General features: G+C 41.4%; 1 protein-coding gene across 3 annotated transcripts in view; it reads left to right on the forward strand.

Annotated features, from left to right (window-relative positions):
- The window catches only part of sox1a (SRY-box transcription factor 1a), an 85,752-nt gene that overhangs the window by 12,384 nt on the left and 45,796 nt on the right, over positions 1–27,572 (forward strand). The window contains exon 2 of one of the 3 annotated variants that reach the window (XR_005709054.1): positions 26,223–26,331. The exons of the other annotated variants lie outside the window; for them this stretch is intronic. The gene's annotated coding sequence lies outside the window, so the exon portion shown is untranslated. The remainder of the gene's footprint in view (positions 1–26,222; positions 26,332–27,572) is intronic. 3 annotated transcript variants of the gene reach the window in all.

Consider the following 27,572-nt stretch of genomic DNA (forward strand, 5'->3'; position numbering starts at 1 on the left):
ATATTAAACTTAAATCAATGTCTCATAATATAGAATCAGCATGTCTGTGAATAACTCAAGTAGTATGAGGCTTCCTTTTCTCTGTAATCAGAATCAGCTTTACTGTCAAAGCATGTTTACACACACAAGGAATTTGACTCTGGATTTTTTACTGAACGCTTAGTAACAAGAACAGTGTTCAGCAACATACACATAAAGTAGACATTCAGCCAAATCAAGGGCACCAAAGCTGAGCAAAGATGAACATAAAACCGTTATGTACTACCATGTAGGTGAAAAATACACACACACTTTTTATATATAAGAACAACAAATCGTCAACAACATCTAAATACACATTAAATTGTTACTGCAAACTAAAACAGGGATACAAATGTTGCAAGGGCGTTTAAGGCTGCAAATACTGCTGGAATAAATATTGTATGGGTAGTGTAATAGTTAGTTTATATACGTAGAGTAGTGGTTTATGTACAGTTTATGCACGTATGTAGAACTGCAATGAGTAGCTGAGTAATCGTTTAGTCTATAGACAGAAAAGTAATTGGCAACTATTTTGCAAAGTGATTTATTGTTTAAGTAATATTTTAAGCAAAAATACCATCCAGACACTCCCTATAGTTCGAACCTCTCATTTGTCAGGCTTTGTTTTTCTTTTCTTATGGAAATGTATGTGAATATCTTTGGATTTTGTAGGAGTGGATGGACAAAATATGCAATTTGGTTGCATAATCTTAACCCTTAGGAAAGTGTTTTGGTCATTTTTCACTATTTTTTGACATTTAATGAGCAAATAATCATTAGTTAAATTTGTCCATTTTACCAGAAAAAAAAACCTAATATCCCGACACTTCCGTATTCAGTACAGCTGCAGTTTTGGTCCCTGTGTCAAGTCTTCAGGTGTATGGTTTCAGCCTGCAGCTTAGTGATGCAGTGCCTGTGCTTGGACATTGGTGGCACTGCTGCTGCATTGTGATTAATGACTGCTGCAGCTACACTGTGGATCCACTCACGGCTGGAGAAAATCACTACATTAGGAGACATTATCTAAATACTCAACAAAGTGAAATTGAATTTAGGGCTCCTTCTTCAGCCCCCCCCCCCAAAAGCCCTCCTCACCCCCACCTTTCTGCTGGTTCAACTGGTCTGCTCTAGGACCCCATTCTCTCCTTATTGTTAGACTGAGTCAAGCAGGATCCTCTGCTCTTCATCCACTCTCAAATTGAATCAGTCTCAATTTGACCTTTTTATGTACCAAAATCTTCTACAGATGTACAGTATGTGCATGCAAGTAACATTTGACATGTTTGTGTGTGTGTGTGTGTGTGTGTGTGTGTGTGTGTGTGTGTGTGTGTGTGTGTGTGTGTGTGTGTGCCCCCATATGTGCCCCTGTGTCAGCTCACGTTGCTTACAGTGAAGTGGGAAACGGCATCTTCTTATTTGCTGCAGAATAGACCAATTAGTGTTTAGCAACAGAGCAGGAACCCATGTGAATGTGTCATTGATTAGCAGGATTTGGCTAATCACCACATCTCATAAACTCACCAGCTAATGTCAGCTGGATCTCCTACAGTACACCTCCTTCTCCTCACTCTATCTATCCCTCTATCTCCTCTTCTTCTCCTTTCAGCTCTCTCTTCCCGTCTCTTTCCGTACTCGTCTTTTTGCCCATCTGTCTCCATCTGTCTCCATCTGTCTTCTCTCCCTTCCTTCCTCTGTTTTTCTTCTTTTTCAATTTCTTCCTTCCTCTCTTCCTCTCTTCTTCTTTCTTCCCCTTTTTTTTTTTTTTTTTTCAAATTTTTTTTTTTTTCAACACTGGAGGGTTTACAGTAGAAGGAGCTGAGCGGATGCTGACTTTCTTGCTCGTACATCAGGAAAGGAGAACCAGAGTCTGCACTGCTGCTGGTTTATAAAGCCAATATGTTCTTTTTAATATTAACTGTCCTTTCTGCAATTATTTTTTCCTCAGTGAACTTTTACTGTACTCTTCACCACGTCCACTTTTTATATCTCAGGTACTGACATCTGTTAGAAGTCATCTTCAACAAGAGAAAGAAACGCAAAGAAACTAACTAATACTATCACTTTCAACCATCCAAAACTGTGTTTAATTTTTTAAATAACTTGTTTAATAAACCCTCCCTTTCCATTCTGTCATTTTAGATCAAAACAATGAGTTGGGGTTGTTACAAAAACAGAAGCTAATGTCTGTGAAGTGTCTTAGCCCAAATCTAAGTACATTCAAAGACCTCGGCTTCATGAAACTGGGTGACATCTTATTTGTTTTAGAAACTGCACTGAGGTGACATTTTATCTGAATGAAAAACAGTAATTAATATATATTTATAATAATGTAATTAGCAAAATGTAATTTGGTTCAAGAAAATATTCATCATTCGTAAATTAGAACACTGCCACTAACGATTATTTGCATCATCAATTAATCTGTTGATAATTTTCTTGATTAATCGTTTCGTCTATAAAATGTCAGAAAATAAGGAAAAATGCCTTTTACACGATCTTAAAGCCCAGGGGGGCGTCATTAGATAGCTTGTTTTGTTCAGCCAACACTCCAAAAACTAAAGATGTTCAGTTTACTATCACAAAAGATGAAGAAAAACAGCAAATCCTCACAGTTTAAAATCTTTAACAGTTAATCCATTATAAAATAGCCGCAGATCATTTTTCTGTTGATTTGACTTATGAAGTAATCGACAAATCATTTTGTTTCTGGTGCATTACATTTTAAAAATGTATTTAATGGCACAAGCATTGTAGTCAGAGACAACTTTTAATATTTGAGGAAATTAAAATTCTATAATAGTAACCATAGTTGATTTTGATTTTGTAACCACCTACTAAGATATTTACTGGATCAACTGAACAGGATAAACAGAAAAAAGAGTTCCTAATTCATTTCACCTCTTTGCTTTTGAATAAGAAGAAATTAAATTAGAAGTTTTGGCAGTTTGTATGTTGTGTGATAGTTATTACTTATATTAATTAGCATCTGTTTTTAACACAGTATGGTGGCCAGCTGAGAGCATGAAGGAGGACTTGGGTGTGTGTGTGTGTGTGTGTGTGTGTGTGTGTGTACATGTCTTTCTATGGTTGTGTGGACAATTTTTGGTTTGAAACCATCGTAGTAAGGACATTTTGGCAGGTCCTCATAACTTCAAAGGGTTGTTCGAGGGTTAAGACTCAGTTTTAGGGTTCAGGTGAGAATTAGATGTAGTTTACGTTAAGGGTTGGGGTCGGGCATATATTTGTGATGGTCAAGGTTAGGGTACAGGGCTAGAGAACGCATTATGTCAACCAGTGTCCTCACACCTAATGGAAGGTGTGTGTGTGGGTGTGTGTGCGCACGCTTGCGCGTGCATGTATGTGAGAGGTTGCAGGGGGGAAACTCGCAGCGTTTGATTTCTTTGCGTTGCTAATGTGACACTGATTATACAGGTCAGAGTAAAACAAAGCGGTGAGACGCTGCAATGCTAATACAGATGCTGTGATAACAGGGTTTTCATCACACACACACACACACACACATACAATATCTCAAACACATATGTATACACGTGAACATATACACATGTATGTATACATATGTACATGTGCGCATTCTCGTGTCCATGTGAAACACATGCAAAGAGACACCAACATACTCGTGACACACATTCACAGATGATGGAAAAACATCTCACAATGACTTCAACAAACCACACTAAGCCTTTTTTTGTAAGAGGTAGACTGTTGCCATGGAGAAAGGAGGTTAGTGAATTTGACCTATGCTATCATGCTAGCTTTGGTGCCACAGCCGTAATTTAAAATGAGAGAAAAAAAAAGGTTTTTCTCACTGAATTGATTTATCCCTATGTTTATGAGTAGATAAGTGCAGTGATGCTTAGATGGAGGGTTATTTTCATGGGGTGACTCTTTTGTGTGTATTGTGTTTATCTAGGCCACTGTTGATGTAGGTAGTACTGTAGCTCTTTTTCTCACAGCGGGGACCCTCTTTTTGTTTTTGTGTGTATGTGTTTTCAGTATGTGCGCCTGCGATTTGTTTGCATTTGTGTGTGTGCCAATCTCTGCCGCACGTATGGCAAAGGCATGGGAGACATTGTGGTTTATGAAGAGTTGTGCGTGATCAGACTGCCCTGCAGCACTAATGAAATCAATCACAATCGGATGGAAAAAGTAAAAGTGACTACATAACATACAGGGTATTTGTTCTGATTAGTCACCACACATCCTGTTCTTCCATTAAAACTGAGCCTGTCTTGTGGCCTTGGTTCAGTTTGCAATATCTTTGATGCCCTCAGAAAATAAAACTCATTTCTTATTACCTGCAGCTTCAGCCAGTTTTACATTATTTGGCGCAACTATCCAAAACCAGAAGAGAGAGAGAGAGAGAGAGCGTGTGTGTGTGTGCGCGCGCGCGCGCGCATGTGTGTGTGTGTATAACATATGGAAGATGACAAAAGAGCAAATAGGAAGCCAAAATATGGTTGTCTGTCTGGGTTTTGGGGTAATTTGCTGGAGCGGGTGTGAATGTTGGTCGAGATGGGCGGGGGACATGTCAATCATGTGTCTGACAGGGCCTTGTATAGAATGTCATGTTGCCTGGCAGCCGAGGCAGAGGAACCACGGGCCTGGGGGCCAAGCAGGGGTCACCGTCTGCCCTAAATGGACCCCTCGACAGCATGGGGTGCAGATAGGCGAGGCGTTGCTCCAAGGAGGTCAGCCCAGGGGTGATCCAATTCTCTGTGTTTGGGCGTCGGGAGATTGTGTGCTCACCTCTGTCAACCCCACCACATACAGGTCAGCAAAAATAAGATGGAGAATCACAACAGCAGTAAGAAGGGTTGATGTGAGACAGAGAGACAGAGAGTAACCTGTGTGTGTGTGTGCGTGTGCGTGCGCGCGAGTGTGTGAGTGTGTGTGTGTGAGACAGAGAATGTATGTATAATTCACCAAACAAGGTTGTCTCTCCATCCTCTTTCCAGTCTATGCAGGCAATGTACTGGACACCAATGTGCCTCTTAGTTCTCAGCTGACCCTTAAAGGCCCCAGTGGTATACCAAGGGGGTGACTTTGCTCCTGCATCCTGGGAGACTTCTATATTCAATGATTCTCTTTTCTTCTCCATATACCTGTTATCTCTCTTGTATTGTCTCTTCGTACTTCACTCTTTTGCTATGTACTCTGTCTGTCTTTCAACTTTCCTCCTCAGGGAAACTTCTCGCCTTGCTCCTATATGCTAAGGCTGTTTATGCAGGTCATTTTTGACTATTCCTGTGTAACCCGTCTTTGAGGTATAATACAAATCAATCAAGTGGTAATTCTTTCAGGTTTTGCCTTACTTTCAGTAATGTCAATGAAGTATGGATGGTGGAGGTCAAGATGTGTGCAGTTGTGATCAGTTTGTGTTGAATAGCTTGTTAAACATAATATTCTATCTGCTGAAGGACATAGAAGTAGTAAGTCCTTCAACCCAGGATATTGTGGACCAGAGCCCAACTGATATAGAATTTTTAAAGCCGATGCTGATTTTGATTTTTGAGGTTTTAAAAAACCCGAGAACAATATTTTGTCTCATATATATATATATATACAATCTTTTTTTTTTAACAGAAGCACATAACATAAACAGAGTGTTTTTTTTTTTTTTTTTTTATGGATCCCTTACATTTAGTTATAGAGGGGGCATGGGGAGTGTTTGAATCAGCTTTCACTGACATTTGGTTATCTCTACGTGCAATTTTTATTTCTAGCATTTTTCCACTGTTCTAATAGTCCCTCTAATATAACCAGTTGTAGCCAGCTGTTTTGAAATGTGACGGGCAAACATTACCTAAGGGCCGTAGGTGCTTTACTCACTAGAACAGTCTTACTGACAAATAAATGCAAAATCAAGTTTGTAAATGGGCTATAACCTACATAGCTATAGCTGGCAGGACTGCTGTCAGGCTTATTTAGGTAATACAAAAGGAGAAATGAGGAGACATGGTTTTATCATCACTCAAGTACTGTATTACAGCTGAAACTGAGCACCTTACCATGAAGACACAGATCCACAACCGCCAACTCCGTTTTGCTCTGCAGCAGTTAGCTGAGCTGTGATGCATTCGATGTTGCCAAACGTGGAGTGGCAGTGCTGTCTGGTGGACAAATAGCAACAGTGGTAATAAAATCGAACAGCGACTATCTTTGGCTTCCCAAAGGTAGGATACCTGCAATTAGCTTAAATCAGCTGATTAAATTGACCCGTAGTGTCAGGCTCTGTTATGGGCATAATATGACTATTATTCAGAATTTACATCAATCGCATGTGTCAGATCATGTCTTCACATAGAGATGTGGGCTTTAAATGCGTTAGAGGAGCCTGATCTCTGTGTGTGTGTGCGTGCGTGCGTGTGTGTGTGTGCGTGCGTGAGATTGAAGAACCAGCGGGAACTACCATCTGGTAGTGAAGGCCTGTAGACCGTTGGAGCTGTGCTGCCCTACCCTTGTCATTGGCAGCTGTGTGTGTGTGTGTGTGTGTGTGTGTGTGTGTGTGTGTGTGTGTGTGTGTGTGTGTGTGTGTGTGTGTGTGTGTGTGTGTGTGTGTGTGTGTCTTGAACATTTACGTGTATGTGAACACATATGCTTACAGCTAAGTGTGTGTGTGTGTGTGTGTTTGTGTGCGTGCGTGCGTGTGTGGGTGTGCGTGCGCGCGCATGTGTGTGCTCACTAATTACGACTGTCATGGTTGTCACAATACAATCAGACTAGTAACGGTCATCATGTGTTGACACATCTAGTTTCTAACCAACTGATCCATTCCTGCCTCCCGTGGTTCTGCAGCAGTGAACCTCTGACTGAATTGTATAGTAATTGCTCTAACTTGATGTTTCGCTTGTGTGTAATATTCAGTTTTCTTTATGAAGTTATGAGCAACACTCAGCTCAGTTGTGGTTTGTTTTTTGATTTCAAATAAAATGTTATTTAATCTAAGGCTGCAACCAAGGATTATTTGTGGTGGCATGAGCACAAGCTCAGCCACAGATTGAATCTTGTTGAAGCATGCACCGTTTAGGAAATTGCGATGTGATTTTGTTGGCAAAATGATTAATCAGTCCAGAACAGAATTAGTTTGTTGCAGTCTTGGTGAGGACTGACCTTGTCTATGAGGTACTAGATCATGTGACTGATTGAGTGCAAATGGGCTGTGTCCCTACCATCTTTTTGTAACTTGTAAAAGTTAAAATGTTTAAATTGAGACAAGAAAAAAAATAGAATGTTAGGATGAGGGGTCAGCCCACCTACAGTATACATAACATCTACAGTATATGGTTTTCTTTCATTTCAATAAAAATGGTTTTGCAGAGATTTGAAAGTTAGCTGTGACTGGTAATTCATCACAGACAACATTCAGTCCAGTTTATTTCTGATGTTGTCACGAGCTGGGATACTTGTGAAAACACTCCCTTTTGGTGCATTTACGGATGCCTGCATCTGAGATATGAGCCCGTTGTTTATTTATTGTGTTGTGGTGATAACTGTGGTGCAACTCGGCAACCAACTGTCAATTTCAGAGCTTCCATGAGCACACAACCGAGGAAGATTCAAGGATGTTCCCACTTGAAACAAAATTACCACAATCATGTAGCTTAATAAAAATTAAGCAGACAAAATGTTAAGGTTAGGTTTAGGAAGGGACACTTCAGTGGGTTGCCTCAAACAAGGTTAAAACATTCAGTCGGCTTAAGCATGCCAGGTCAAGCATTAAAGTTATTTTAAGATGAGGTTTAGTTGTAACGTTGATCAAGTTGGGAAACTTAAGCATTTTGATTTTAGATGGATGTCATGATCAAATAAGACAAAATGTACCTAAATGTGAAAAATTTACTCACAAGAGAAACATTCTTGGCATGAGTTGGGAAATTAACCTGGATCATTTGATTTGAATTAAATAGTCTTTATAAACCCATCCACCACCCCCGTCACCCCTTACCTTTAACTGAAAAATTTCTATATCAGTCTACTCACTGTTTCAAGTCACACATCCCTCACGTGAGGAAGGAAATATGTTTGGATTCCAAAGCAAAAAAGGAACAAGGATGTCGGATATCAGGGCTCAGCCTGAAAACTCAGTGTTATCCCCATCTGACAGTGGGCCTAAAATGTACTTTTATGCTGCTAACAAAAGATATAGTAATGTGTATTAAAGCCATAATAATGAGTTGGTAACAATCAGGCTTTTTTCAGCATTCCAATTCTAGCATTTGCCCACCTTTTCAAATCTAGCTCAACTAGCTAAGTGTCTCTACGGCTCTTCTTCCTGTTCATTTCTACTTGTTCATTCTACCCCCTTCTCGGCAACCCCCATCACTCCAATCCCAAGGGCAAGCCAAAGGCTGACAGCTTTGTTTGTGTTCTCCACTAAGTGATTTTTAATCAACTGGTCTGCATGAGTCCTCCCATGGGCCGAAGCAGCAGAGGCTATGAGAGATTGAGCTGAGGGCTGGTGGTTGGCCGGCTGGTGACAGTGGAAGTGAGAAGAGCTACGGAGCACATCCACAGTAAGCCAGCTAATTTTGAAAATGCTGTTTATGTCTGAAAACAACGAGTGTCCACAAAAGAATTGTCAGGTCCATTTTGTTAAGATATCCATCCATGCTAAAATGTCTCTTGCTGTCTGTGATAACATATGCTCAATGTTAATACAGACAAAATCAATATTTTATTGTTCTCATCTACATTTTTTTCAGTTTCTCTTCTTCCCACACTGCATGTGGATACACAGCTATGCAATGTGCTAGACACACTTTAAATAAAGGTTGAACAGGAGTGGGCCTTTTGAAGTTTTTGCTGGAAGCTGCTGTGAAATGGTGAAAATAGTATTGGAGAATAAATTCAATGATGGTGATTACAAATAAGAGAAATTGAAAATGAGATACCACAGACACGAGTTACGTGTTACGTTAGTACAGTAACAAGGAAACTGGATTCACAAAAGTAATTGAGCAACTACCATCAGCATGGATGGCTTTTCTGTTCAGCTGTTCAGAAAGAAAGTGAAGCTGCTTTTCACTTAGCATCTTTCACACAAGTTTGAGCGCTTGCAGTCCTTGTTTATTCACCCCAAACAGACAATAAACCAACTGTAGAGATGTTAGCCATAAGATAGCTAGAAAAAGACGCACCAACCGTGTGTCTCGGAGTGTCTCTGTGTGTGTGTGTGTTTGTGTTTAGCTCAGCCTCAGACCGATCTCGCAACTCATCAAGAAGTCCAGTTCTTTCTCTCACTTCTCTCCAGTTGCTCTCGCCTCAGTACATTTTTGAGGTAGATTCATAAAGCCCCGAAATAAGCACCACGTTTTTGCTCATCTTTAAACCTTTTCAACTCGCACAAGCACATTTTGGCTTCTTTCACTGCCCCAGGTCGCCTCCACGTGCATCTTTCCGTTCAATTTATGCAGTCACACTGCCACTAAAATTCACCCTGCATTCTGTCTGTACACATCTTTTATAGCACTGAACAAGCACAAGATAGCAATTTGTTGATGGTTTCCGTAGCTAGCTGCTGCCCTAAATTATTGGTCAAATCACAATTTTATTACTCCAAAGACATCCTACAAAGTCAACATTAACATAGATTAATGCCAACACCTGTTTTGTGTGATCTGCTATGTTAACATCTGAAATGAGTCATTGCAGATAGCGTTGGAGGCCACAGGAAGTTCTTGACAAAAAGTTCTTAGAGCTACACAGCCCCCAATTGTATCTTGGTAACCTTAGGGCGAGTTTATGGTCTGTCAGAACTAGTTTATAAGACGTGCGGTCAGACAATGTCGGACATCAAAAGTGTTTATACCTGATGTGAACGGCCACACTCGAAGACAGAGTGAAAAGCCTCCCTTCACAGAAAGGCGGGGGGGGGGACTCAATATCATTTAAAAATGGAGATAGTGACATTTTCTGACAGTCTCTCCAAGAAGTCATTCTTAGTGTCGTGCTTGGTTGTTTGCATGAAAAGTGCCACAAATAGCTGTGTAACAAATGAAAAAAGAGAAATGTGAGAGAAGCTCAGTTCTTGGCTTCTTTCTCACCTCTCTGCACAGCTGACAAGTTATGGTGTGAAGTGGGTGTGAATGTCAGATCTTTTAGTTTTGGAAAGTTGCAGAAATGGTTGGACACAGACCCCCTTTATCTGAAATCACAAGAGTATGGGCTGAGGGGGTTTCTGAAGCTATCTGACCATCCGACAAGCACTTTGGACAAAGTATAAAGCCTGCTTTACTGTATGTCATCCTTTCCAACAATCTCAGTTTTCCTTGTTCATAAGCAGCTGCAATTTTAAGATTTATCCACTCTGGGGACTAGTCTTTGAAAAGCTTTGTTTTTAAGGAGAAAATCTGTGGTTTAGCGTGAAAATGGCCAAAATGGTGAGAAAAAGATGCATCTTGAAATATAGCTGACTTAGTGTGGATTTAGATAAAGCCGGTGACAGTGTCGGCTGGTGCCAGCCTGGGACAAACAGGTGGTATTTTAGAGGTCAGGCTTACAATTAGTATGTTTAGTGACCCCTTAGTGTTACTTCAGTCAGCCAGAAAATCGGTGAGGTTGAATTGGATTCATTTGTTTCTTGTGTTTTGTTTTTGTTTTTCTCAGTATTTCAGTCTTTTCTATGGAGGACAATGAGGAGTAAAAGTGCAAGGTTGGAGAAGAACAACACATCAGGTAGCTGCTACTGTCATCACTGAGAAATCAATTTTCTAATTTACTATTAATAGTCATTGTTAGGAATGGGCTATGACATATAAACTTGTTGACTGCTTTTTGTTATACTGTAGGTATATTTACAGGATTTGTCACCTTGATTTGTCAGGTATTAGCTGAAAACATTAATTTACCTCTGTTTATAACCATCAGTGGTATAAGATTACATCCACCATGATAGATGATTTTATCCAGATTACTGTCCTCTTGTCACAATCATGAAAATGTCAGGTTTGCTACAGAGATTTCACTGCCACTCAGCTGACATTTTAAACCATGTGGAACACTATAGTGTTCAGGGGGATGTATATTGGTGAACTGATGGGCTGTCGTCTGGCGGCTGTCAGACTGGAGGCGTTGAGTCTATGATGCCACTTATTAGGAGATGGGATTAGTCTAAAGATTATTTATGTTATTATTTATGTGGTAATCCATAGACGGAACGGTGAGAGAGAATCTCACCTTATCAAAACAAACAACCATCAAATGCACCCTCTCTCCATATGGAACAGATGATACATGCAACATAATGCATACAGCCCGCTCTTGCACAGCTTTGTATCCTGAATGTCTTAAGGAGACTGATGTGAACAAAATGTAGAAAAGGAGAAAAATTGAAGGATTGTAGCAGGCACTGAAGACTGGATCTATTTACCTGTATTTATTTTGCTGTATGGCTACCACATTGTCATATAGAGCACTTAAAGTCCAGGTGTATAAATGTCACGTTTACAAGCCCTGGAGAAGGACAGAGAGTGCATAAAACAGGGAGGGAATGACAACACTTACCATCTCTTAGTAGATGAATCAGTTAGCCCACACACACAGCGAAAGAGAAGGAGGCCATGGGCTGAGGTCTCTATTCAGTGTTTTTACTCTTCTTATTTAATTCAGTCTAGCCTGAGCAAGTCAAGGTCTTGAGCCTAGAGAGAAATGGAGAGAGAATTGGTCAAGTGTTACAGTATTGGAGCACAGGGCAGCTGGGGGGGGGGGTATACTTATAAGGGCTATACTTGTGTTTTCCCATTGTTAAACAACCTTTAAGGAGAAAGGCAGCTATTACCAATATTACCATTAAGGCCTTCAGACTGAGGTAGAGATGAGAAATGATTGGGAGGCTGCCTTTCTCCCATCATCCTGCTCTCGTTTGAAATAAGCTAAGCAAGACAAACTTCTGCTTCCTTTTCCATGACTGGATTTGATCAGTGATTACACCAGAGACTACCAGTTGATCACATTTGGAAGGAGCTCAGGTAGAAATGAGATTCGTCTACCTCTGTGGCTCAACTTTAGCAACAACAGACCATGGCATACAGTAGGATGTAGTGAATGCATCCAGCATCCTATACACACATTCACTCAGCTGTTTGCTATCGTGAGTGTCTGGTCTCTTTCCCTCTTTCTGCTCAGCAGAAGCAGCTGCGGAGGAGCAGAGATAACTCTTAACTTTGTTTTGACACTTTTGATTAAGGACCATTGAAGGAACACCTGTATGGCGGTAGGGAACAATGCACCGAGCCCGTAGAGAGATTGATTTTGTGCATTAGAGAAGCAGCCTTTGTCTAAAGCCACAAGGCCCTTTGTTATGCTAACCAGCCGTGGAAGATTTCCAATTCAATTTCACCTGAACGCTGGTCAGCCTCACGCTCCATTGTATGGCGTCCCTCGGGCCCGGCAGCCCCCACCATCACCGCTGCCACCGCTGCCTCTCCCCTGTCGTCTCTCAAACTGCAATTTAGCCGCTGAGGAGGGTGCGTTTGTGTGTGTGAGTTGGGGAGGTTGTGGTGGCGATGGGTGGTGTTGGTTTGGGGGGGGGGTGCTGCAACCTAGATTGACGGCTGAATGGATACTCTCGCCACAGTATTCGCTGCATCCTGTCCTTGTGTGTGTAGTGGGCTGCAGAGAGGATCACAGTGAAATGAAATGATATTAATTATCCTAATCCTGATAGCTCTCTCTGGAACTCCACTTCCACTCAACTGTCTCAGGAGAGGACTTGGATGGTCAGACAGAGAGACTGTCAGAGAAATGAAATGAAAGCTGGCAAATTCACTAGAGAATACTCCCAACAAAAACACTGCTTTCTTGATAAGGACGATTTGCTGTTCTGTTTCTTCTTTTGCTTTTCATGGTTGCTTAATAGTCCTTTTTATTTCAAATATTCCTCTCTCATCTTGTCATTCAGAGTTCTTTTTAGGCTCATTGAATATCTTAATTAAGAAGAACTGTAGATATAAATATAGTATGAAAAGACAAAATATCCTATTTGTCTTTTAATTGATGCTGTTAATACCCCCATCAAGGAGGTTATGTTTTGACCTGAGTCTGTTTGTTTATTTGTCAGCAGGATTACGCATAAAGTATTGAACCAATTTTCACCAAACTGGGCGGAGGGATGGGGCACGGGCCAAGGAAGAACCCATTAAGTTTTGGGGCACTATGAATTTTTTTTTCTCTGAAGTTTGGTGTATGCTGTTTGACACTGGCCTTGGCAGGATTGCGCTCTACTTAGTGCCATTCTAATTTGTCTTTTAACCAAAATGGATAACTTTTCAAACTTTTATACTTTGACTAAGCAAAACATCCACATTCTCGTGCACATGCCTGAGAGCACATAGCATTTTTAAATTATTATTTATCTGTTGCCAAATTTATTTTCTAATAAAACTAAAGGATGAGCCTTTTTTTAATTGAATATCTCTCCAAAAGAGCACATGATAATTGAACCAGAGGGGAAAGGCAGGCTGCATGAATAGGCCTGTATTACATTGAGATTTGTATTAAGATCAAGTCTCTAGAGTGATGAAATAACACAATGCTCAGCTGCAACCATTTACTCTGATACATGCATTAAGAGAACTTCTTAACTTGCTCATTACGCTTGATGATTGTATTATTTTAGTGGTGTCACACTCCAGTGGGCTGGATTTGATAACATGACTCTCAGAGCACACAGTTATTAATTAGTTTTTTCTTTTTCTGATCATGAAAGAAGTTGCTTGCTTTTGCTGAGTGAAATGCAACTTAAAATTTCTTTCAAGTCCTTTGAAGTTGCAGTTAAACACATAGCAAGGCCTGGTTTTTGTGTCTGTGCGGTATTTCAGTATATTGTATACAGTAAGGAATCTTACTCTCCTGTGTAGATTTTTTTTTAATAATAACCATTCATATTTTAGCAATCAAATACAGTGTTGTTTTTACAGTTTATTTTACCACGTTTAAAATTAATTGATTTGTCGTTTATCTGTGTATGCATGGTTGTTTACAATTCTGATAGTTCTTTGTTCCGTAATGCAGCACATCAACACAAATGTGTGCACAGAAAGACCTAATCCTGGCCTGAAGTGGAGGTACAGTATATTTAGAGTGCTTTTGATTGTGAAGGTTGTTATTATTGAATTTGAGTGACGATCACGGTCGTTTGATCATGAATCAATGCCTCGCTGTTTCGTTGTGATGTGCTTGAGGGGATGCAGAAGTGTATTAATTGTTTCATGGGGCATTTTGTGTTTCTTGGTCTCTGAGGGGCTCTTGTCTTCTCTCTTTAGCTTGCCCTGTAGCCTGATGAGGAACCCCCCCCAAACTTAGTCACTCACACCCTGAAACCAATGCAACAGACAAAGTGAAGTGAAGAGAATAGCTGTTTACCCCTTGTGCCTGAGGTATCAGTGCCAGCATAGAGTGGCACATCTTCCCCCTCTGCCCCCCCCCACCCTTCAATAGGCTTGTGAAGTGTGAAGTATATTTTTGTTCTTGTGTTTTTTTACCAATTTTAATTCCACAGCTGCATATCTGAGAAGCAGGATTTCCTTGGTTAGCTTCCCAGATTTTCTTTCTCTCCATCTTGCTATTTCCCTCCCTTATATCCTTCCTCACCCACCCCATCTCCTTCTCCTACCCCTACAATCCCTAACCTCTCTGTGTGTCTCTTCCCTGCAACCCCTCCACAACACCCCCCCACCCCCTTCCGTTGCCTGGGGGCTGATTATTTTAGTGGAAATACCGCCATCATGTATCCCTGCCAGATTCTGCCAGCCCAAGCCTCTGCCATCCCGCCCCTCCCTCCCCACCCCCATACCCACAACCCTTCACTTAGAATAACCAATCTGATGATGTGACAGTTTCTTTCTCCCTGTAGAAAATCTGCCTCTAACCCTTTTTCTCTTCCTCTTGCGTTTTGGATTCCAGTGTTGTTTGACATGTTATAGAAGGGTTTGAGCTTCCCACCTCCGCAATCCTTATTCTATCCCAGGGAAGCGGTTGGCATGGGAATCTAATACTTGGCAAAGAGGGCAAGGAAGGAGGTGGTGATTTTTTTTTTTTTTTTTGGGGTGTGTGTGTGTTTGTGTGTGTGGTGGGGGGTGCATTTGATATTTAAAAAAAAAAAAAAATCTTTTTAAACACTTATCCTCTTCATTTCTAGCAATGCATTTGCTTTAAACATTAATTTAAATGTGGCTTCATCCTTTTCTTGTGCTTGGATTTGTTGTGTGACTTTACACAAAGTTTAAAAGTAAAGATTGCATTCATTTATATGTCTCAGAGTGCATGCGTATATCTGTTTGCTTGTGCGTCATGTAACTATGCAAGTGGTCTTTGGTCCTTAAGTCGATGGTCAACGGTTGCCATGGTGCTGGCCGGAGGAGAAATCAGGTCCAGTTACAAAGCTTTGATGAGTGATTCATTAAAAGCCTCTTTCTTCATAACACCTAGACAAACCGTACGAGTTGCGACTCTGCTGCACCCGTCACAGCCTGCGGTGAAGCTGGTCTCAGTTTGCAGACATGTAGCCCTGGCTAAAGTACGTCTGAAGGCTCACTCAGATGCCAATCGCACACTTAGCCCAAGAAAATGCACCTTTAAAAATTTCACTTTGGCAACCTGTGTGATGGTGGTCATTAACTATTTTTTTGCCATCATTTGTCATAAACTTCATTGTCATGCAATCATATAGTTAGAATTTGCCAATTATGAATCAATTATGTCGGTTTAAAGTATTTTAGGCACAGGTTAAGCCTAGCAAAGGTTAATCAACGCTCTCTTGTTACAATGTCTCAGTTAATGTATTGCCCAAAAGTTCTCTCTCTGTGTGCATGTGTGTACGTGCGTGTGTGTGTGTGTCTCACAATGGCTCAGCCTTGGTGGGATCTGGCTGCCTACAGATAACTGCAGTCTTTGTGCAACCCATTCTAAGCAGATACATACAGCACCATTCACACAGGGTTCGGTTACTTGTTTGTCCATTCTGATCATTTACGTGCATTTCCATCATATGTCTATGAAGTCATATGTATATTCAGACACAGATCCATGTGGTTTTACCTTGAACATAATGATTTTAAAAGTGATCATACACTGGCTACAAATGTAAAACAGTGGTAATTTAATCTCTCTTAATGCAAATGAAATTGCGCCAAATATGCGTTGCATTGCAGTCCATATTAACATGTATGGGAGAGGAGATGGGTGTAGATAACCCCATCTACACTGACTTGTTTATCAATGTGCAGTTCTTCTCAGCATGCAGAGCAGCCTGGCAGCCTCCAGTGTGGGGCTGAGCAGGCAGAGCTGTCATTGTTTAACGCCTCCCCTGATTAGTTTACTCTCGCCTGATTAGAAATTAATTAAAATGATGACACAGATCCCGGCAGAGGAGAAGGGGAAGCAGGAGGGGGTGGGGGAAAGTGAGGGCTACGAGTGTGAAAAGAGGGTGAAAAGAGGGTTAGTGGTTTGTTGGTGACATCCATTGGGAAGGGGTGATGTTAAGTCAGGGAGCTTTTAGCAGGAGAGTGTGCAGTAGGGAGGGATTTGGTGTGGAGTGTATGGCAGGCATGAGGGGTAAGTGTTTTGGGCCAGAGGGGGGTTGCGTGCAGGGAGTGGTGCTCTGGCGGGGGACAAACATGGCTTAATGAGTGACTCTTGTCGCAATCAGAACATCGTTTCCTCATGCATTCTAATGAGCTGGATGTTGCAGAGGAGATCGGTTCACGCTCTAATTTATTCAATATTTTGTGTATTCACCCTGTTTATTTAATAACAGGGACCGTGCACATTAATCAACATCTCAGACATCATCACATCAGCGCAAATATTCCAGAGTGAGTTTTTTCTCTGTTTTGCCTGGGTCATGTCAGAGCTTCTCAGGACAACATTGCTGGCAAACATTGTGCTGCTGCTATCTGCTTCTTGGTTATTGCATCTGTAGACATGGTGAGTGTTGCCATGCAAGTCAGAACAAAAGCTTTGAGTATTACATTGAAGCCTGATAACATCGCGGTTGAGCAAATATCAGTGTTGTAAACATTTGAGTGTGTGGCTGAGGCTTACATGTCACCCATGGATGAGTCTGTAATTCTCTCTGCTAATAATTCTCCCTGGAGTCCCGCCCCTGTTATCCCACCACAGCTTGTTTGTTGCTTTTCCGTTTTGCCCTCTCCCTCTCATGTTTTCTCTTCCTCCATCATTGTCTCAGTGAAGGTTTGGCCGATCAGAATACATACTATGAAACCACAGGGAGACTATAAAAGTTTATCCCTCTTAGCAACCAACTTTTGATCTCTAATGTGTACTGCTGCTTTTCCTTTTGCCTCAACCTTCTGCTCTCTTAGCTCACCGCAATCATTTTGTCCATTGCACTGCAGTGTCATCTCCTCTCTTCTACCTTGTTGTTTTTTTCTTGGCCTCCCCTTATTCATGTCATAATGTAATCAAAGGGTTGAAAAACCTAGCGGATGAGGCCATGGTGTGTGTGTGTGTGTGTATGTGTGTGTGAGGGGGCCGTGTGGTGCGGAAACTAGTGGGTTTCCCATAGCAATGAAGGCCCGTGGTTCTCCTGGTAACGTAATTGGCATGTGTTTCCTGGCAGGTCTTATTGTGGCCTCTCCTAATCACTGTCCCCAGCCCTAACAAGAGCGACCTACAGTATTGCTGCCGCACTGAAGGAGCATGTCTTTTGTTGTTTTATTTCTTTCTCTTTCTTCCTCTTGTCTGTCCTCATCCCCCTCGCCCTAAGAGAGGGACTCGTTGAGACGGCCTGATTACCACAGTCAGATCCAGAAATGTGTGTGTGTGTGAGTGTGAGTGAGAGAGAGAGAGAGAGAGAGAGAGAGAATGAGATTGCTGTTTTTTCCCCCACTATAAAACCAGTTGGTTTATCGAGACAGACTCCTGTCCAACTGAGCATGTAAACCCTAATTGGGAAATGCTTTAAATAATTTCTAATTAGTACAAGTGTGGTAATAATTGGCTGGGTAATCTGAGGATTAATTAGTGGTGTTGTGTATGTGTGTGAGTGAGTGACTGTGAATGAGTGCATGCATGTGTGCTTGGTGAGCATGTGTGTGGGTCATTGTGTATGTGTGCTTGTGCATGTGTGTCTGTGTGCTCAAGAACACACTCAGTCAGGTCTGGACGGGCGGATGAATAGACCCCAGGTTCTGCAGCTTGCTAATGGAATCCTGCCCACTCAAGGAGGTCTGTGGAGGAGGGAGGCCAAGACAGAAGCACCTTTGTTGGCCAAGTTGTACTGTGGGTGGCCCCCCTGCCTGCAGACCCTCATTTGTATCACCGTGGGCATCCACCCCCTCTCTTATGACCCCCACCTTATTTAACAGCTAACCTCGTCTCCACCTCCCCTTCACCTCGCCCAGCCGTCCTAGCTCTAGCGCCTCCCCCTCCATCGTGCACACTGCTCTCATCTTCTTTCTTTGGCTAAATGACACGTTTTATTTTCTTTGACCCAATCTGCTCCCAAACCCGGCTACTGCTCCCCCTCTCCCCGTTTTACCTAGACGTATTCTTCTGCCACTTTCTCCTCTCCAGTCATGGCCGCCCTCTTCCCCCCTTCTCCACATTTCCCTCTTCCCGTCTTCCTGTGGAGAAGAGGGTGAGCTAGCTCTGGGCTCTTGAGTTGTGTGCTTCCACCTGGTCTACCCTCTAATTACTGCATCCTTTCTTCTGAAAAAAAGAAATGGAGAAAGAGAAGGAAGGGAAGAGCTAAAAGAGTACAACCACTTGTTACTCCAAGCATTGGTTTTATAACAGTCCCAACTGAACTGGCATCATTGAGTATGAAGAACATAAGCTTTTATGGATTCATTGGATTAGGAATTTATATTTAAAAAAAAAAAAACTTTACTATAAGTACATTTCAAGCTCTGTATCAGAAGGATCTCTTTGCCGTCCTTATTTCTCCATATATTATATTAAATCCCCACTCTATTGAAGGTTTTTCGATTCAGCTTTATCTAAGCATTCACATTGTAAATCCATTTCCCTCCCACTCTGTCACCTCCTGCCTCCCTTCTCTCACTGTCTCTCTGTGTGACAGATGGCTGTCAAGGCCGTACAAATGGGAAGAGGTAAGCAAGTAAACAAACAAGCTGGGATCAATATCCCAGGAGACTAATTGAAGAATGACACAAACAATTTTGCCGAAGCCTCTTAGTCATTTGTTGCTCTAAACAGCTCATGCCAAGCTTGACAAAAGTGTGGCTGGCAGGCAAGCCCAGTTTTCATAGATATGTGTTAGTAGCTATAAACCAGCATTACTTACATATAATGTTGTTCCAATTCACGATGCTAAATCATACATAATTAATAGTCCATAAACAAAATGAGGAATATATTCACTGTTTTAATTTTTTTTTTTTTTAATTATTTTGCTGTTAATGTTTTTAGCTTTTTTCCTCTTCAGAGGTGTAGTTTGATTTGTATTGTTGTGTATTATGTGTAAGATTTGGGACAGAGGGGGTAAAATGATCATTTATGATTTCAAAAAACTGTCTCTACTTAATTATTTACTGCTAGATATAAATGCTGATTCTTCTGAAAAGCATTTTTTGAGAAGTATTGTTTTTTTACCATTATTTCCATCCTTTCTAAATTTAGCATCTAGTAATATGATTATATACTGCACCTATCTGTGCTTTATGGTGTTTCTGTGACAGATGACACACACAAATTTACCTAGTGGTGCTTAAAGGTGCTTAAAAATTCCTTGCTAATTTGGTTTGTAAGATACATTTACAAAGGTTGTAGATTTATTACGGCCGAACTCCTTCCGTTGCCTATGATGAGGATGTTGATTTTTACAGTGGGTTTAAAACTGTCCCCATTTTCTCAGGGATGTATACTCAGTCCATGAGGCTAGTTCAGGTGCCTGGCCCCTTTTTTGACATTTACTGGGCTGGTACAAGGACGTACCCCTTTCCTTCCCCTTCTCTTCCTCCCATTCCTCCCAGTTAATCAGACTGGTGTGAAAAGGAGGCTGATAAGCCCATTGTCTGGCTGACAATGTCTTGGTGATAGGCCCACAGTGGCCAACTGTATGGTGCTCTGTCCCCTCTCCTTTTGCATCAACCCATCCCATATTTCCTTGCCCTGAACCCCTCTGTCCTCACCCCTCCCTTTTCCTCACCCCTTTATCAACCTTTCTTCACCCCTTTCTCAGACTCTCTTAGCCCATCTTTGCCTCTGCCATGTCTGCACCTCGCCACCCCTCCGCGGCCCTATGCTATCCCTCCCTGACCCCTCTCTGCTTTTCCCTTTCGGCTCACCCTGCCCTTCCCTCTTCTCCATTGAGCAGTGCAGAGCAACCAGAGGGAACTCATTAATGCACTGCACCTAGGTTAATTGGCTAGCTCAAAGAAAAGGACTGAGAAAGAAGAAATGAATTAGAAGAACACCCACTCTGTCCAGGGAGAAAAGGGAATCGACCTGTGTGTTTCTCACGGTGGCAGCTCCTCTAAACAGTGATGCAGCTGCTGTCAGGCCAGATGTGATCCTCTCCCACTGATTATTGCTGCAGTCCTTCTAACTCTGCATGCAGAGGGAGCAAGGCCTTGGCCCTTTTGTTGGAATTATCTACCGTGGAACTATGTAACAAATCTGTAAGGCGCCCCCTGTGACAAGTTCATATTTCTCCAAGAAAAGGGAAGCGATAACATCAAGCTGAATTGAAAGTGTTATCTGCTGGCTATCTGGATGAGTCTATGCAAAGATGGTGGCTGCGGACTTGTACGCGTCCATGCTTCCACACGTCCATAAGAGACTCACCAGAGTGTGCTTCAGTGCCCTGGAGGGCATGGCACGGCCCTTCATATCCCTAAGAAACAGAGGGAAATGACTCTTGAGGGAGTGTGCTGTAGGAGTGGTGCTTATGACAATACCAGGAGAGTGTGAGTGGAGTCTGGAGTGCTGTCCACTCTTTAATTAACCACACTGCTTCCTGTCGCCTTGGGCAACCAACACATGGTGGCCAGAAAACGACTGGCCTCACAATGTCCAAATGAGGATATTTTACAATATTGATATGTATTATTATTATTATTATTATTATTATTATTATTATTATTATATGAGAAATATGCAAAATCATGTATAGTATAATTCTGCTTCACTGTAATGCCTCACAAATTCCTTGCACTTAAATACCTCATACCGGTATTATAAAGCTTTCTAGGAATCATTCATTTGGACAGCCGAAATTTGTTGATGACATCATTCTGCCAAGAGTCAATAACTATAATATTGAATTATCATCCAGTGCTAACAGAACCTTTTTAGTCAATTTTTTTGGCCGTACACATATAATGGGAGAAATTTGGGGTTCAGTTCAGTTCAGATCTTTATCATCTCATAAGAGAAAAGTCTTGCAACAAGGCAACATAAAACATAAACAAAATAAAAACACAAAATTATAATAAGAAAGTTGAAGACATTAAAACTGCTGCTGTATGCAATACAGAATACTAAAAAAGGTTTGTGATAAAAGTAAAGGGAAAACTCAGACAATATGAATAGGGAAGTGCTAAGCATGCCAATTTCCTTTGACGATAGAATGGTATGAATTGGCTATGATGGATTTAGCTTTCTGCCCCCCCCCAGGTAAAAATGTCTGACAAAAGAAAACCAATGATTTCACTCAAACCCTGACAATGTTGTCCCGTTGATTTCTTCTTTGCAAATTCATTCCCAACAAATCATTGAGAAGGTCAGGACTGATTATATTATGGATCTGTGAAAGAGTGCTATCAACCTTCTGTCAACATTAAAAACTTTTTTTTAAAATAAAGTCTTTCTAGCCATTTCTTGCATATTTGTTCAGTGATCACATATTCACTGTCTTGCTCAAAGATCCTATTAGATGTGTATAGTAGAAGCGAGGGGATTGAACCACCAACCTTACAATTAATTGGCAGCTCCTCTCTATCACCTGAGCTACATCCAGTAACATGAATGGCATACTTGGTAGAGGTCCATTGAGGTTAAAAATCATAGAGTATTTAATTGTAGAGAGCGGGTTTATGGGTCGTCAAAGCACTGGCGGATGACACAGGAGGTGTGAGCAAACAGTAAATAACGCACCTCCCTTATTCCCTTTCTTTTTCTCTCTCTCTCCTTCTCATTTTCCTCTCTTTCTCTCCGGTGAGATGATAACAGGATCAGTGGTTCACTGGTCTTCAGCCAGCACAGGGATCATATTCATATGAGAAGGGTTGAGACTCTCTCCAGATTGGCTGCTGCACCTAACAGAGTGGGGGGGATTAGGAGTAGGGATAGCAACAGCGTTAGTCACAAGCTCATCTTTTACCGTCTTCACTTCTCCTCTGGCTCCACCTCAGTTTGTTGGACATCACTCCTTGTAACCCCACCGCCACCACCAACACACACAGGCATGCACGCACAAACCTCCCCCCTTGTCTTTTCAGCTGGGAGAGAGAAAGCAAAATGCAGGGGGGGGGGGCACTGCATAGATTTGCTTCCATTGTCTGTCAATCATTGTGTGTGTGTGTGTGTGTGTGTGTGTGTGTGTGTGTGTGTGTGTGTGTGTGTGTGTGTGAGAGAGAGAGAGTGAGGCCGTGTCTCTCCAGTGATTAGCTCTGTCAATGCTCTGCTCTTGCTGCTTACAGAATAATACAGTAAGGCCTTGAGGAGCAGGAGGGAGAGGAGAGGAAGGTGGTCTGCCTGTGGGCCTGCCAGTTCAGCGGTCAATGGTTTGTGTTAGTGTGTGTGTGTGTGTGTGTGTCTGTGTTAGTGTGTGTGTGTGTGAGAGAGAGAGACACAGAGAGTGTGTTTACTCATCTGTCTCGTGGACTATCTGTGTGGGAGTGTATATTTTTGGAAGGGAATTCAAGCTGAGTTGCTTGGTTTTGTTAGACGGCTTATGAAATCAGGGGTGGATGTCTGAGACTCATAGCACAAGGTCTGAACACATACAAAGAAAATGTAACAATTAGTACAGTCAGTTCACACACTGATAAGTGCGCACACACACACACACACACACACACACACACATCGGGTATTCCTTCATCTCCTGGTCAGTTAGCTGCATGCACCCCCCCTCTCTTTTTATTCTGTAGTGTCTGTCTGTCTCTCTCTCTCTCTCTCACACACACATCTTTTTGCTCATGTCATAAGTGGGTGTGCAGAGTATCGCCTTGAGCTGCAGATGAACATGAAATAAACACAAACTAGGGTAGTGACAGTTTTAAATCGGCTTTAGATCACTATGAAAGGTAAAGGATTAGGATGCTTTTTTCAGTCCTGAGGAGATAGGACACAGTCTTGGAGGAGAGCCCACTCCTCTCAGCCCACTGTGGGCCGGGTGTCTATCTTCTAATCTTCTAAAGCACTCTTACATCATTTGCATGTAGTATGGCCTACATAGTTAGCATATTCCCGTCTATATAGGCTATGTTAAAAGCGGATACTTTACACAGTGATGGAAGAATAATTTCCTTGTGTGATGTAGTCATCAATTTCACCCTGTTTTTGTTTTATTTCTACCTCACTATCTAGATTACAAAGTGTCCACTGGAGGCTGTTTCAAATTTTGTAGGCTAATGCAACCTCTTTTCGTACACAGCTTTTTTCTTTTTTCTTTTTTTTTTAAGTGGGTTGAAACCTTTACATTTAATATGTCAAAGTCAGTTTAATGTGCTTTTGTGTGGCCTTCCGATAATTAAAATCCTTTAAATTTGTATTTGTGTATGATTTATCTATTATTTCACAAATAACCTTGCTGCAGTCTTTTTTTCCCCTCGTTTTATAAACTGCTTTTAATCCTCAGCATTTTTACTCTCAAAACCATTAAAGGCATTTATTTGAAACACTGTTTTCTGGAATTGATTTAAAAAAAAAAACTAACATTTTAATTTTTATTTCAAACTAATTCTCTCATAAAATGTGCAGAAACCACAACAGAACTTTCAGTGACTGCTTTCATAATAAACCGGGGGTATTTCATTTAATCCATGTATAGTCAATATGTTTGCTATCTAATCGTTCTCTAATTGTTAATATATAAACTAGCGTGCAGGCCGTACACTCCTCTTTTGATTACCGAGCGTTTTGTCAGCTTTTTTTCCTATCAAACCAGGCATGAAACCGTCCCGGGAAGACGTTTTTTTTTTTTTTTTGTCCTTATGATTCTTTCTCTCACTTTCCCTTTCGACTGCACGGAGGGAACTCGCAACAAAATCAAATTAAATTTTCTATTGAAAATGTTGCTCTTGTTATTCAGATGCTGGTTTAGGGTCTTTTGTGTAAATCTAATTATTCTCTACTATCAGGACGGTCCACAGGGTAATTAGTCACTTCTCACCAAAGTCCTCCCTGCATCCTCAGATTCTTATCACCATAACTCTGACATTTTAAAAGAGACATTTTGTCTCTTTTAAGATAGCCTTTTTTTCTTTTTCTTTTTTCATAATTCCTTCGCGTTCGCTTAATTGTTTTTTTTTTTTTTTAACAATTTGGTGATACTGTATGTGCGTAAATAGCCACTGCTTCCCGAAAATGCACCTGCCTTTGCACCAGTCTGAAGAGGAGAAAGAATATACTGAGGACGTTGCTGCCTGTGTTGGGATCCGGTTTTGCAGAGAGGCAGAAATAATGCGCCGTGCCAGTCAGAGCAATAATACGGCGCAGAGTTGGGAGGTGAGGAGCGAGCGAAGGAGGAACCAGTAGCCTCAAATCAAAAGGAGCAGATGAATAGGTGCTTTATGGTCCGGCTGCGGCGAGAGGTCCGGAGCAGGAGGACAATTCAGCGCCGGCATGACTCTCAATAAATTGCAACACTTCCACTTGGGGTAAATTGGTCAGTTTGAGTGGCTGTCTCTACAGTCTCCCTTACAGGAGAAAACACGCTAAATGAACGCAGATTATTTTATCACACTGAATCACACCAAAAAAAAAAAATAAAATAAACAACATCCCTGAATATCATACTAAAGTGACTCTAGAAAGATCAAGATGGTGTCTATAAAGTTCAACAATAGACAGCAGAGACTGAAGATGCTCTAGGAGTATTAAAGGAATTTAGTGGCGATTTGGTTTGATCAGGCCTAATACAGTGCTTTCCATTATCTTTTTACAGTTTCACCACTTTAAAAATTGGCCAGTAAAACATTTATTTTTACTTCAGCCCCAAACCTCTACCCCAGTTCACTGATACTTAATTGCTTAAAATCAACCCTGCTGCTGATTGTTGCACAGCGTGACAGGATTTTTTTTTTTTGGCTTTAAGCATTTATTTTATTTTTGGTCAACTTGTTTCCCCTTTGTTGTTGAGCATTTTCATCTTAAATAAAGGCTATGGAGTGTGGACCAACAATGGCTTTGTGCATTCTGATTTAAAAAAAAAATGTTTTAAATAATGGTTGGGGGGGCATTATTTAAAACAATTTTTTTTTTTACATCACAAATTATTTAATACCATCCGATGCATTACTTATATGGTAATGCGAAGCACAAATCACTTATATGGTAGCTTTGGCCTCCATTTATTTATTTTTTCAGGGCCAAGGATACATTTTATTTTTCATTTAAGTGTTTTTATAGCAGTGCTTTAGTGCTGACTACATAGGCTGCAGCAAACCTCTGCTTCTCCAATCCAAAATGCTCATTTCTGCCACCTGTAGGCTGTGACCTTTAGGCAGCAGGGCAGAGTATACTTCATAAAAATACCTGAAATATTTGTGTGCATCAAATATAATGTCCAGCTGAATAGCAGGGGTCTTGCAGTCTGTGGTGGCTTTAAGGAAACAGCTAAATTATGACTCAGGTCCATTAAATAATAATAAAATAAAAACAATCACACAGACAGTGAGGCAGGGGAAACGGGGAGACAGGATGGGCAGACAGCAGCGGTCAGATCAGCAGATCATGGCTCAGACTGACAGCTGGAGCAGTGATGACATACCAGTAATTAAGATGGGACAATAAAAAAAGCAACATAAGTGTGTGTCTGTGATTCAGCGACTTTGGCATGTCTAAATGTGTGCCTGCAAATATCAATTTATTTGTGTCTCACACACTACCTGGGAAGTGTTGATAATATGTGATTTTTGGTGGTTTTAGAAAGAAAGAAAGAAAGAGAGAGAGTGGTGGTGCTGGGGGAGAGAAGGAGGGTGTTTTCTAATCAGAGTCACTGTCGTTTTGTTGTCACCTGCTCCCAGACAGACAAAGTGGCATTTCCTGACTGTTCCCATCCCCGTCTGAGTTATCTGACACCCAAAAATACGGTTACGGGGAAGCAGGGAGGCGAGGCACCACAGCCTTATCCCGGTAAGGAGATGGCTTCTTATCAGATCAGGCTAGGAAGTTTATTTTATGGAGTAAATCTGGATAGAGGGGATAAAGAAATGACACATCCCTTGTGGACACAAAGGGAGAAGGAGATTAGTCCTCCAGCAGCATATATGGCTTTAGTTCAACCTGACAGGCAGCGGATTGAAAGGTCATGAAATAATAATCCCCCTATTCTTCTGCTCTAATCCTACGAGGGTGTGTTTCACTATGGGAACGTATAGGCTGAGACTATGTGCTGCAGGGAGGATGTTCATTTTGTGTTGTCACTGTATTTAGATAGGCATCCAACACTGATTTAAATTAATTAGACTAATTATGATTGAAGAGGGGTTTTTTTAATGATGAATGTCAGTGCCAGCACGCCTGTCTCTGATGTTAGGGTTTTAGGATTTTTTCTATTTTTGTAATTCATGTTTGTACATATGCTGGAGGTTATTTTCTGTGTTCCTGGCTTTTTTTTTTATCACAGGTTGGAGGTTAAAGGGACGTTACAAAAATTTTCCAATCAGCAGGAGCCTTTTCCTCCAGCACCTCACATATATATTAAGCATTAGGTGTGATGCAAACACACACTTCAGCCCGCTGTATGTGAGTTTTTATGTGTGTGTCCATGCATTTATGGAATGCACATGAGCCCTGTGTGTGTGTGTGTGTGTGTGTGTGTGTGTGTTGGGTGTGGGGGGGGGGGGGGTGGAGGTGAGGTGAAGGGAGGCGGTAGAGCGTAGAGTCTGCCCAATAGCCTGATAATCAAGCACTGAAAATGAGAGAGAGAAATTCAATGCAAACTAATGTGTTCCACACAATTACTCGATTAATAATTCTTATTCCATTACAGTGCCATGGAGACTCGGAGAAAGAGACAGTGGGAGAGAGAGATTTTCAGAGACGGGGAGGGAGACGAGAGTGGGAGGCGGGAGGGGAGAGAGAGAGAGAGAGAGCACATCAGGCTAAGAGATCTGCAGTGGCTGTATATTTCCCAATGCCTAGTTAAGGCTGCAAGGCAGGGGTCAGGAAACTTAATTATAGCGTAAGTGGATAGAAACCGCAGAATGATAAAGAGAAACATGCAGACCGATTGGAATGGCAAGGACAGGTTTAATACTATCTTCTCCTGTCTGCTTCCCTCCCACAATACAAGCCAGACCTGCAATCACACAAGGAAACAGCCCATACACTCTGCCTGACAATAACACTAATGCATATCAAAATTACATACT

The sequence above is a fragment of the Xiphias gladius genome, chromosome 16 (assembly GCF_016859285.1).
Source record: "Xiphias gladius isolate SHS-SW01 ecotype Sanya breed wild chromosome 16, ASM1685928v1, whole genome shotgun sequence".
Classification (NCBI taxonomy): domain Eukaryota; kingdom Metazoa; phylum Chordata; class Actinopteri; order Istiophoriformes; family Xiphiidae; genus Xiphias; species Xiphias gladius.